We start from the raw sequence: 11,234 nt of genomic DNA on the forward strand, positions 1-11,234 counted from the left end.
GGGAGGGACCCGGACACAGAAGGCCACACGGGGTGTGAGTCCACGTGGGTGACACATCCAGAACGGGCTCATCCGTGGACGGGAAGGGGGCTCGGGGGGCCGGGGCTGGGGAGTGACAGCTGATGGGGACGGGGACGCTCAGGGAGGGACCCGGACACGGAAGGCCACGTGGGGTGTGAGGCCACGTGGGTGACACTCCCAGAACGGGCTCATCCGCGGACGGGAAGGGGGCTCGGGGGGCGGGGGTGGGGGAGAAGGTGGGGAGTGACCGTTGATGGGGGCGGGGACGCTCAGGGAGGGACCTGGACACGGAAGGCCACGCGGGGTGTGAGTTCACGTGGGTGACATGCCCAGAGCAGGCTCATCCACGGACAGGAAGGGGGCTCTTGGGGGCACGGGGCTGGGGGGTGACAGCTGATGGGGACGGGGTTTCCTTTTGGGGTTGATGGAATGTTCTGGGATTACACAGAGATGAAGTTGCACAGCCCTCTGAATTTGCTAAAAGTCACTGAATTGTGTGATATGCAAATCACATATTAAATCCAAAGCAAGGAATGAAAGAAAAGCCATGCCCTCACACCTGGGGGTGGGAGACCCCACGGGGGGCCCCTCGAGTGTTGGGGGCACCAAGGAGAGCCGTAGGACCTGAGTGGCTCCATGCCAAGCACAGTCAGAAGAGGCCCTTCCCTGGGGAAGCAGGTGGGGTAAAGGCTGAGGCGGGTTCTCCACGGACTGAGCCTGGGCCATCCCTGATGGCCACGAGGCGGGGTACAGAGAGATGGGCACTCCCAGCGGCCTACGCAGAAGTAGTGATTAGCGCAGCACCTGACTGGCCCATCGTGTCACAGACAAATGACCGAGTAAGGGGAGGGCCGGCTCTCCCTGAGGAAGACCTCCAGCTGATCAACAGAGGGGCAGGGACAGCAATGTCTGCTAAACAGACAAGTGGTGATGGTCACCGCAGGCCACATCCCCCAGTGCATGAGGAAATCCATCCCCGTCCCCACCACAAGGAACCAGGGTCCTGGACAGCCTCAACGCACCCCTCCCCGGGGGAGAGGGGAACGTAGAAGCAACCTGACCGTGGACGGGGGAGGGACCCGGCGCTGCCACCCCAACCAGGGCTCAAGGTCAGCACGGTGGGGGGGGGGGGGTGCAGGCATGCAGGGGACGCCCGATGAGGACGCAGCGTCCCGCCTGTGGGACTCCTGCCAGGAACACAGAAGCCCTCGGAAGCGCGAGGGCCCCAGGCCAGTCTGCTCTGGGGGCAGCTCCCTACAGGGGCCTCCGTGCCCACGGGCACTCTGGTCTGCCCACGAGTGTTGGGCTCCGGGGCAGCTCCCTACAGGGGCCTCCGTGCCCACGGGCACTCTGGTCTGCCCACGAGTGCTGGGCTCCGGGGCAGCTCCCTACAGGGGCCTCCGTGCCCACGGGCACTCTGGTCTGCCCACGAGTGCTGGGCCACGGTTACTGACTGCATCACGGTGATGGACCGCGGCTCTATCAGACGACAACGTGCCCGGAAACCGGGTCAGTGAGTGACAGTGTTTGAGGAGAGCTGCTACTGTTTCTGCAACCTCCCCGTAGACCTGAGGGACCGCAAAATTCATTCCGTCCCAAATTCACAGACTTAGAGTATGAGGCCTGAAGTTTTTAGACAGCCCCTTGTGCCTGTGCTCCAGCATCCTGGAACTGGGTCCCTGGGTTCTGGGCCACTGCAGGGGGCCCAGGTGTGACCAGCAGGACCACCGGGGGCAGAGCGGCCTCAGAGTGAGGATTAGCCGGGACCTGCATTCCTGAGAGCAGCGTCCCCACAGGATGTAGGCCGCACCCAGGTAGCTATAAAACAGGAACCCCAGGGCACCCGGCTGGCTCGTCAGTAGCGCATGTGACTTGATCTCAGGGCCGTGAGTTCAAGCCCCACTTTGGGTGTAGAGTTTACTTAAAAATAAAATTAAAATTAAGACATAAACAAAAAACAAAGGGCGTCTGGGTGGCTCAGTTGGTTAAGCGACTGCCTTCGGCTCAGGTCATGATCCTGGAGTCCCGGGATCGAGTCCCGCATTGGGCTCCCAGCTCAGCAGGGAGTCTGCTTCTCCCTCTGACCCTCCTCCCTCTCATGCTCTCTGTCTCTCATTCTCTCTCTCTCAAATAAATAAATAAAATCTTTAAAAAAAAACAAAAAACAAAAAACAAAAAAACCTGGGGACCCCATACAGAGGCATGGTCAACCTGCCGCCAGTGGTCCCGGGTCTGGGTTGGCTCCTGCGGGGGAACCGAGGGAGGGACCCAGTCCCCCTAGTGTTCAGTGACTCAGCCCTAGTCACAACATGAGGAAAAAAGGCCCTCAGACAGCGAAGCTGGAGCCAAGACCAGGCACAGGCCTGGGAACCGAGTCCAGAGGCCCTCCCGGGAGAGATGGGGGAGGGATGCTGACCCCAAGGAACTGCTCTGTGCCCCAAAGGAAACTGGAGAGAAGCCTTCTTTTGCAGGCAAAAAGAGTCACACCACTCATCTCCTTTCTCTTTTTGCTTTGGCTGCCAGGAAACTCAGGGCACAGGTTTAGTCAGCAAGAGGTATATTAAGGCCTGTAGGTTTATGGCCACTCCTGGCTACAGCCCAGCCCCAGTGCCTTCTGATATATAGCACAGTGGGGAACATTTCTAGAATGTGCCATGGGCCACATGGGGGCTTCACATGGTGCATCGGTCTCCTCTTGCCACCATAATAAGCTATCACAAACCTCACAGCTTAAAACAGCACACGTTTATTACCTTATGGTCCTGGAAAGCAGAAGTCCAAAATGGAGAGCTACGTTCCTCCAGGACCCTGGGGAGACCCGGCTCTGGCCTCTTCCTGGCCCGCGGCCCCCCTCCATCCTCACCGCCAGCAGTGTGGGGTCTGCCCATCTCTGGGACTCCCACCCTCTGCCTCCCCCTCGTGAGGACCTCCTGAGGACACCGGGCCCCCCGGGAACCCAGGGTCACCCCCTCCTCGGGGGCCCTGACGAGGTCCCCTCTGCCACGTGAGGGGACACGTCCCAGGTCCTGGGACCAGGACGGGGATGTATTCGAGGCTATCACTTTGCTGGTCATGGTGGTGATGTCATTTGGTCAATCAGGAGCAGAGGGTGTGTGTGTGGTGGGTCCACTGGCTGAGGCCCAGCTTGGTCTGGCCCCCTTCCTGGCATGGCCCGCAGGCCCGGGGGTCACGAGGGAGGTGGAGGTAGCTAACGGGGCCTCAGGACCCTTCACCCGGAACTGAACTCTGGTCTCGCATCTGTCTAATCCCACACTTAGCACCGGGGTGAGATTTTGTTTGAAGAAGGTTCCGCTGCTTTACAAGAAAGATCTGGGTCCAAGCTGCCCCCCAGCAGGGTAGGCCGCTGCCGTGTTCAGCAGGAGCTCAGTAAATGTCTGTGGGCTGGACGCAGCCGAGCTCGACCATGGAGCAACAACCGGCAGTTCCCCCCACACGCAGTGAGACACGGACGCCGCGGCCCCAAGGGTGGGTTGAAGGAACCCTGCTGGTTCTGGGCAGCACAAGCCGAGTGCAGGAAAGAGAGCCAGGGGAGTGGGGACGGGTGGGCGGCCCCCCGGGGCTGGGGCTTCTGCGCCCACAAGCCTCAGCTTCCTTGCCTGGAGAGCAGGTGACACCCCAGCAGGGGAGACGGCATCACAAGATGCCGAGTCTGGACATGGAGCTGTGTCTGGGACCCGTGCGGAGGAACTCGATCAGAGCTCAGAGCAGGCACGGCAGGCTCAGGGAGGCTCTCGGGCCGTGGACCATCGGCCCACACCCTGTCATGGAGACCAGGTGCTCCCCAGGCCGGGCGACAGCAGGTGCCAAACCAGAGCGAGCAGCGCATCCTTGTGCGTCGGCAGCTGGCGGGGGAACCCCAGCACGCCCAGAAAGGCTGGAGGGACCTCCCATCCCTCTCCCACTCACACCTCTCCCTGGGAGGACTGGGGCCAGCTGAGCCCGTTGAGCTCCCATGTCCTCCAGGCCCAGCCAAGCCGCTTCCTGGGGGGCCACCACAGGGTCCAAGATGGAGAGGGAGGGCTTGAACCACAGACACGCATGCTCTCGTGGTCCTGCACGGCAGACATGCCAGGTGAAGGCATCCCGGGCTGCGCTCCCCAGCAGGCTGCTGGGGAAGGCCCTTCCTGCCCCTCACAGCTCCCGGCATCCCTCCCTGCCGCCGCTGTCCTGGGCTTTCCCCTCTGTGTCCTCCATCTCTTACAAGGACCTGCTGGGTTTAGGGCCATCCTGCTCCATGATCACTTCATCCCCAGCTTTAATTAAGTGACATCTGCAAAGACCCTGTTTCCAAAGAAGGTCCTGTTCTTGGTAGACTTGGTTCCAGGTCCCTGCCCCGCACTGCATGGACATTGGCTCCCTGAGGAGGAAGCCGGTCTGAACTGACCTTGCTGGGTCCAGCGGATTCTGGCTGGTGGGTCTGAGCCGCATCCTCCCAGACCGCCACCCGGCAGGCCCCACAAGCCCCCGAGCCCTGGGGCCGTCTAAGCTGGACAGCTCCCAAACTGTGTGCTGGGGTAGCCCCAGCTGCGGCGGAACCACCGGCTCCAAGGACTGCGCCTTTCTGAGGGAAACTCAACGCTGCTAGGCTGCTGCAGCCCCAGCCTCGGGTCCCACCGGGCTCCTTCCCACAAACCATCTCTTTGGGGCGCCTGGTTTTCCAGGCCTGCCGTGAGGAGCTGCATGCCATCAGACACTTGCCAGAGAGGGTCCACCCGATTCCGCCCCAAAATGAAACCGCACGTATCTCTTTCTTTGGTTTGGGTGGGTTACACTCTTCAAACGGCCGCTGTTTGGGGACATAAACGCCAACGACGGGGTTTGCACCCGACGGAACATGGCTCTGGCCAGGGGCACGGGGAACACGGTGGACCCTTGCTGACATGCTAAGGCGCCCAGAGCAAGCAGGGGGGCCTGTGCCCAGGAGAGGAAGGCACTACAGTCTGGGTAAAGTGGACCCGGTGCTCCAAGATGCTGCCCCGCAACCCGGGCCTGGGGCGGGAGCGGCAAGCTGACGGGGATGTGGCCTCCCGCCCAGCTCGCAAGCTGCGGGGGAAGCTGCCGTGACAGACCCACGCAGGCAAGGCTGCGATCTGGGAGCTCTCGGGCCGGGTGGGGGCCAAGGGGGCATCAGCTCTTCCCAGGTACAGCCCACGGCTCCCCGGGAGCCTGGCCAAGGCTGCCCGTGAGAGGCAGGGGCCCCCTGGGCCACGTGGGGATGGAAGGGCGACCGTGGCTCGAGGTCCCTACCTGAGGAAAGTCACCCGTCTTTGGCAGGAAGCTAGGGGTGGTGGTGGAGGGTCCGTAGCTGGTGTCCGCGCAGGGCTGGCTGGCAATGAAGGAGGTGGAGCTCATGAACTGGCTGCAGGGAGACCGGGGAGAGGGCGGCCGTCAGGACAGGAGTGCGAGCCACCTACCTGAGGATGAGCTCCGGCATCCAGGAAACCCAGCTCAGTGGAGAGGCCCGCGTGCCCGCCTCCCACGACTGCCCTGCAGACACCACGCGCCGCCGTGCCCCCTCCGCAGGCCGTTCCTTGGCCTGGTTCTTGGCCTGCTCCACCCCCACCCCCCCAGCAGCTCCTACTTACTCTTCAAAACCCCGCTTGCTGTTGCCCTCTGCAGGAAAGTGCCCTCAGAGTTCTCACCCCCCACCCGGAGGGCACCCACGGAGCCCTCTGCCCTTTCCCTGGCGGGCTCTCTCCCAGATGGGCCACAGCTGGTCAGTCTCAGCTGCCTCCCTGTGGCCAGGGCCCGGCCCACAACCCCCTGAGCAGCATGCTGAAGCCCTCTGCGGGCCGCGAGCTCTACTTTTGTTCCTGCAACGACCGCAGAACCCTGAGAGCCCTGGAGGGCGCCGTGGCCGCCGGGCGGCGCAGACCCTGGAGGCCAGAGGGACTTACTGGCTTTCACGGGAGAAGGCCGGGAACGGCGTGGGCGAGAAGGTACCCCACCATGGGTAGTGCAGCACGGCATTCTGAAACAGAGCGAGAGGGTCAGGGCGCAGAGCGGGGTGGGGCACAAACTGCACCCTGTGGTCTCCCAGCCGGGTGGCCTGGGAGCGACTGCACAGCTCCGTGCCTCAGTCTGCCCATCGGCACAGGAGAGCCCACCGAGGGGACCACAGTGAAGGTGGAAGAACCCATCCGTACGTGTGAAGGGCTCGGGCCAGGGCCGGGCTTGCCGAGAGGCTCAGGCGCCACCGTACACCCATCTGCGGGCAGGCGGGACGGGGGCGGGGGGGCCCTGACCCACCTCCAGACCAGGAGCGCCCCAGCATCTCTGGAGGGCCAGGGGAACCCAGACTGCTGGCCCACCCAAGGGTCTGACCTGGGAACCCGCATTCCACACAGGACCCAGGTGTGCTGGAGGGCCGGGGACCCTGCCTGGAGCTCCCCCCGACCCACCCCCCCACTTCCAGAAAGTAGACGGTGGGACTGGGGCACCTCCTGGTCCAGGCCCAAGGGAGGTCCGTGTGGCCAAGAGGACTTCTCAGAGGGGCTCCCAGCACCACGGACCAGCCCCTCCCGGGGGGATGGCAGCCTGGCCTGCTCAGAACTCCCTCAGGCCAAGCCGGCTTGGCCCAAGAGTGCAGCACAGGCAGGTGTTCTGGGGAGCCCGCTTTGAGAAACATCAACGGGGGCTGGAGGGATGAGCCTGAGGTCAGCGGGGCCTTGGGGGGCCCTGCACTGGGCTTTGACGGCACCAGCTTGGGGGTGTGGGACGGTGGACACTCGCGCCCCCCGCACAACAGGCTTGTCCTACCCTGATGCACAGGCCTGCCGAGTGGGGTCCCTTCCCCTAACCCACACCGTGGCCATGCGGGAGCACGTCAGGGAGGCCACCGCTGGGGAGGGGCCTGGTGGCCGCAGTCACCACCCCCACCTGTCCTAGCTGGCTCTGGCAGGGGGAAAAGCAGCCCTCCCGCTGGTGCCCCAAAGTCCCGCTCCTCCGTAAGGCCGCCAGAAGCACGTCCCCAGCCACAGCCCCCTCCCTCCCCGCAGGACTCGCCAACGGGGGGCTGGAACCAGCCCAGGTGGCCGGAGAGACCAGGTGCCCTTCTCTGGCCCTGTGTCTGGGGTCTCTGGCCCTGACTTCCCATCACTGCACGCCCCCCACCCTGACCCTGCAGGGCTGTCAGGCCCCAGAGCACCAGAGCGGAGAGAGGAGAGGGAGAGACGCGCAGTGAAGGGGTCCCACCTGCTCTCCCAGCGTTGGCACAGGCTGCAAAATAACGATATGAGAACAGTGGGGAGAGCAACACAGGGCCCTCCCGGCACGAAGGCTTGGTGGCATGTCACTTATGGGCAGTAACTGTGGAAGCCTCCAGAAGGCCCCCGCTCCAGGGGAGCAGGGTGAGGTCAGCCCAGGGCCCTGGTCTGGTGTCAATTCTCCTCTCCAGCCCCATGCAAGAAGAGGAACCCAGGGGCGCCCGGCCGGCTCAGTCCGTGGAGCCTGAGACTCTTGGTCTCAGGGTTGTAGCTTCAAGCCCCACGTCGGGTATGCAGATGACTTAAAAATAAAATCTTTAGGGGCACCTGGGTGGCTCAGTCGTTAAGCGTCTGCCTTCGGCTCCGGTCATGATCCCAGGGTCCTGGGATCGAGCCCCGCATCGGGCTCCCTGCTCAGCGGGAAGCCTGCTTCTCCCTCTCCCACTCCCCCTGCTTGTGTTCCCTCTCTCGCTGTCTCTCTGTCAAATAAATAAATAAAATCTTTAAAAAAAAAAATTAAAATCTTTAAAAAGGAAAGGAGAGAACTCCAACTCGAGAGAGGAGCGTAAGCTTCCCAGGGCCACAGGCACTCCCAGGATATCTCATGCACTAGTATAAACCCGGCACTCTGGGCCACTCTGGGCACACAGCAGGCAGAACCAGCCTTGAGGGGGCTTCCAGGCTGGCGAGGCCACTGTGGGGGGCGGTCGCACTCACCCCACCTTTCCTGCTCTGCCCAGAGCCCCAGGTCTGCCAGGACCGCAGACCTCACCCGGGAAGCCAGATGGTGGGAGGTCACTGTGCTTCCATCTACCCAGCGCCCACACCCCCACCTCCTCCCCCAGTGCGGGGCTCTGCCAGGCTGCAAATCAAGGCCGCCCCAGTCCTACTCCAAGGGGTGCCACCACCCAGCCAATCAGAGCCTTCCTTGGGATTTTCCACATACACAGAGGTGTGTCTCTGCCTTTTGAGGGCAGGCCCCTGGGACAGGATTGATCTAGAGATGGGCACCTGACCCCTACCAGCCAATGCAAGCCTGCCTGGGGATTTTCCAGGTGGAGACAGAGAAGCAGGCTTCTCCTGGGGAGACACATGCCCTGGGACCTATAAGCTGATGTAGGAAGATAACACTTTTGCTAGGGCAGCAGGTAGAACAGGGCAGCCAGATAAAATACAGGGTTTCTAATGAAACTGGAATTTCTGATAAACAGCAAACAATTTTTAGGGGCGCCTGGCTGGCTCAGTGAGTTAAGCGGCCGACTTGATTTCGGCTCAGGTCATGATCTCGGGGTCCTGGGATCGAGCCCTGTGTCAGGCTCCATGCTCAGCAGGGCGTCTGCTGGAGATTCTCTCTCTCCCTCTCCCTCTGCCCTTCGCACTCTCTCTCTCAATAGATAAATAAGATCTTAAAAAAAAAAATACAGCAAACAATTTTTAGTGCATGTATTGCATGAGACACACACACTAAAATATCATTTGTGGATTGATTGATTGATTGATTTTAAAGATTTATTTATTTATTTGAGAGAGAGAGAGCATGAGAGGGGGAGAGTCAGAGGGAGAAGCAGACTCCCCGCTGAGCAGGGAGCCCGATGCAGGACTCGATCCCAGGACTCCAGGATCATGACCTGAGCTGAAGGCAGTCGCTTAACCAACTGAGCCAGCCAGGCGCCCTATTTTTTTTATTTTATTTATTTTTTATTTTTTTTATTTTTTTTTTATTTATTCATGAGAGACAGAGAGAGAGAGAGAGGCAGAGGGAGAAGCAGGCTCCCAAGGAGCAGAGAGCCCGATGCGGGACTCGATCCCAGGACCCTGGGATCATGACCTGAGCTGAAGGCAGACGCTTAACCATCTGAGCCACCCAGGCGCCCACCTATTTTATTTTTTTAAAAAGATTTCATTTATTTATTTGACAGAGAGACAGCGAGAGAGGGAACACAAGCAGCGGGAGTGGGGGAGGGAGAAGCAGGCTTCCCGCCGAGCAGGGAACCCGATGCGGGGCTCGAGCCCAGGACCCTGGGATCACGACCTGAGCCGAAGGCAGACGTTTAACCGACTGAACCACCCAGGTGCCTCTAAAATATCATTTGTGTTTATGTGAAACTTAAGTTTCATTAAATGCCTGCATTTTTATTTGCTAAATCAGGCCATCCTTAGTGACAGTGGGAGTCCTGGGGGCAGGTCTCCTCCTCCCGAGCCTGGTTCAGCCCAGCCAGGATGGAGGGGAGGGGAGCAGTATGGGGCGTCCTGGCCACACAGACAGGCCGTGCACACATCCAGCGTCAGCATGGGCTGGGCCCGGTTGGCCTGGCCGGGGGTGCCCTCGCGGCTGGAGGCCTGCGGGGACGGGCTCAGCTCACACCCGGAGGGGTGGCCCAGCCTCAGGGAGCACCATGGAGAGCGCTCTGCCGAGTTCTGACGGCCTGAGGAGGCTCGGGGCCAAAGTCCTCTGGGCTCCGAGAGGCACCTCCCTCACCTCAGGTCCACATTGCGGCCCCAGTGGGCCCCTCCACGCCAGCTTCTGAGCATGTCTGGTCCCACGGGCCCTCCAGGGAGCGCTGGCATCCCAGTCATCCACACGGGCCACCCTGAAGGGGGCGTGGCAGGAGCACGTCCCCTGCGGGACAGCCCTGTCCTCTGCAGCCCTACCCGGGACTCCTTCAGACCCAGGAATTCTGATTCAGGACACCCCCGGCCTAATCCGTGAAGGGGGGAAACACAGAGATGCTATTTATAGCAGCAGAAAACTGGAATCACCCCAAAAGCCCAACAGTAGGGAAACAATTAGGCAAATTATGGGATGCTGACAAGAAGGAATCCTGCAGCATTATTGGGAATGACAAGCGCACGCCCTGAGACTACAGAACAGGGTGAAATCGAGCCCCCGGAACACACACGCACCTAGCACCATGGGCCAGAGGGCACGCGGGGAACAGGAAGGCATCGGCCATGATGGCGCGGACAGAAGTTCAGAGGGAGGCGGGGGGACATGGAGGGTCAGAGGACGTGTGGACACAGCTCCAACAGGAAGGGGAGAGAGAGAGAGAGAGGAGGCGCACAGTGGCGTCTGGGGCCCTGGCCAGAGGCGCTGGACACCAGCCAAGGCTTGGACATGGACTCTTCAGGGGTAACTCGCGTAACTTTGTATTCCGTGCCTATTACGTTGGGTTACCAGCGGGCACACCTGGACAAAGAGTGAATTCTGGGTCCACACACACCCAACTGCTTTCCCACGCTCCGATTACGGACCTGCGACGCCTCCTGATGATTCTGGGCATTTGACCCTGAGCGGCGCCTGACCCCACTTCCTGGCCCCTCTGAAACCCAAGCTTGATTCTCGCTCTCCTGCCTCCTGGCCTCCTCCCAGCCCCAAGCCAGCAGGACCGAGGGGAAGGAAGAAGCTGACGCTTCCCTGAAGGAGGGCCCCATGGCAGCCCCAGCCACGTGTACCCCCACCACTGTGCCCTGACACCCCTCCTTCCCCCCTCCTGGCAGCTCAAGTCTCCCTACTGAGAAACAGTTTGCTCTTCTCCAGCAGGAAGAACCCCGGCTCTGCCCCAGGAAAGGCAGGCTCCAGGCCCGACTTGCTGCAGAATTCTGGACCCTCCGTACACTCTGCCATGAGCAGGCTGGGCTGGAACCTATGTGGCTTTGTTACTTATGATACTTTATCACAGTCGTCAAAACTCAGCAGCAACTGAGATGCCCTTCGTAGGCGAGTGGATAAATGCGCCGGGCTCCACCCAGACAAGGGAATATTATCCAGCCCTGAAAAGAAATGAGCCATCGAGCCAGGCAGAGACACGGAGGAGCCTCAGCGGCACGTCCCTGGGTGAGAGCAGCCGGGCTGAGAAGGCCGCACACCGTGTGGTTCCGGGTCTAGGACGTCCTGGAAACCGCAGAACCGCGGAGGCGGAACGAGGATCTGCGGTGGCCGGGGTGGGGGAGGGTGACTGGGCGGAGCACGGAGGGTCAGCAGGGCCA

At 61.4% G+C, this 11,234-nt stretch overlaps 1 long non-coding RNA gene across 1 annotated transcript; it reads right to left on the reverse strand.

The window, feature by feature from the left end:
- Positions 1-2,751: 2,751 nt before the first annotated feature.
- On the reverse strand, positions 2,752-6,900 carry LOC145719530 (uncharacterized). Its single transcript, XR_014142442.1, has 3 exons — positions 5,940-6,900; positions 5,290-5,401; positions 2,752-4,828 (listed from the first exon to the last, which is right to left on the reverse strand). It is a non-coding gene; the product is annotated as an uncharacterized LOC145719530 (long non-coding RNA).
- Between the last annotated feature and the right edge of the window lie 4,334 nt (positions 6,901-11,234).

This window comes from Leptonychotes weddellii, unplaced genomic scaffold (genome assembly GCF_054177405.1).
Source record: "Leptonychotes weddellii isolate Sample4059 unplaced genomic scaffold, ASM5417740v2 HiC_scaffold_5073, whole genome shotgun sequence".
Classification (NCBI taxonomy): domain Eukaryota; kingdom Metazoa; phylum Chordata; class Mammalia; order Carnivora; family Phocidae; genus Leptonychotes; species Leptonychotes weddellii.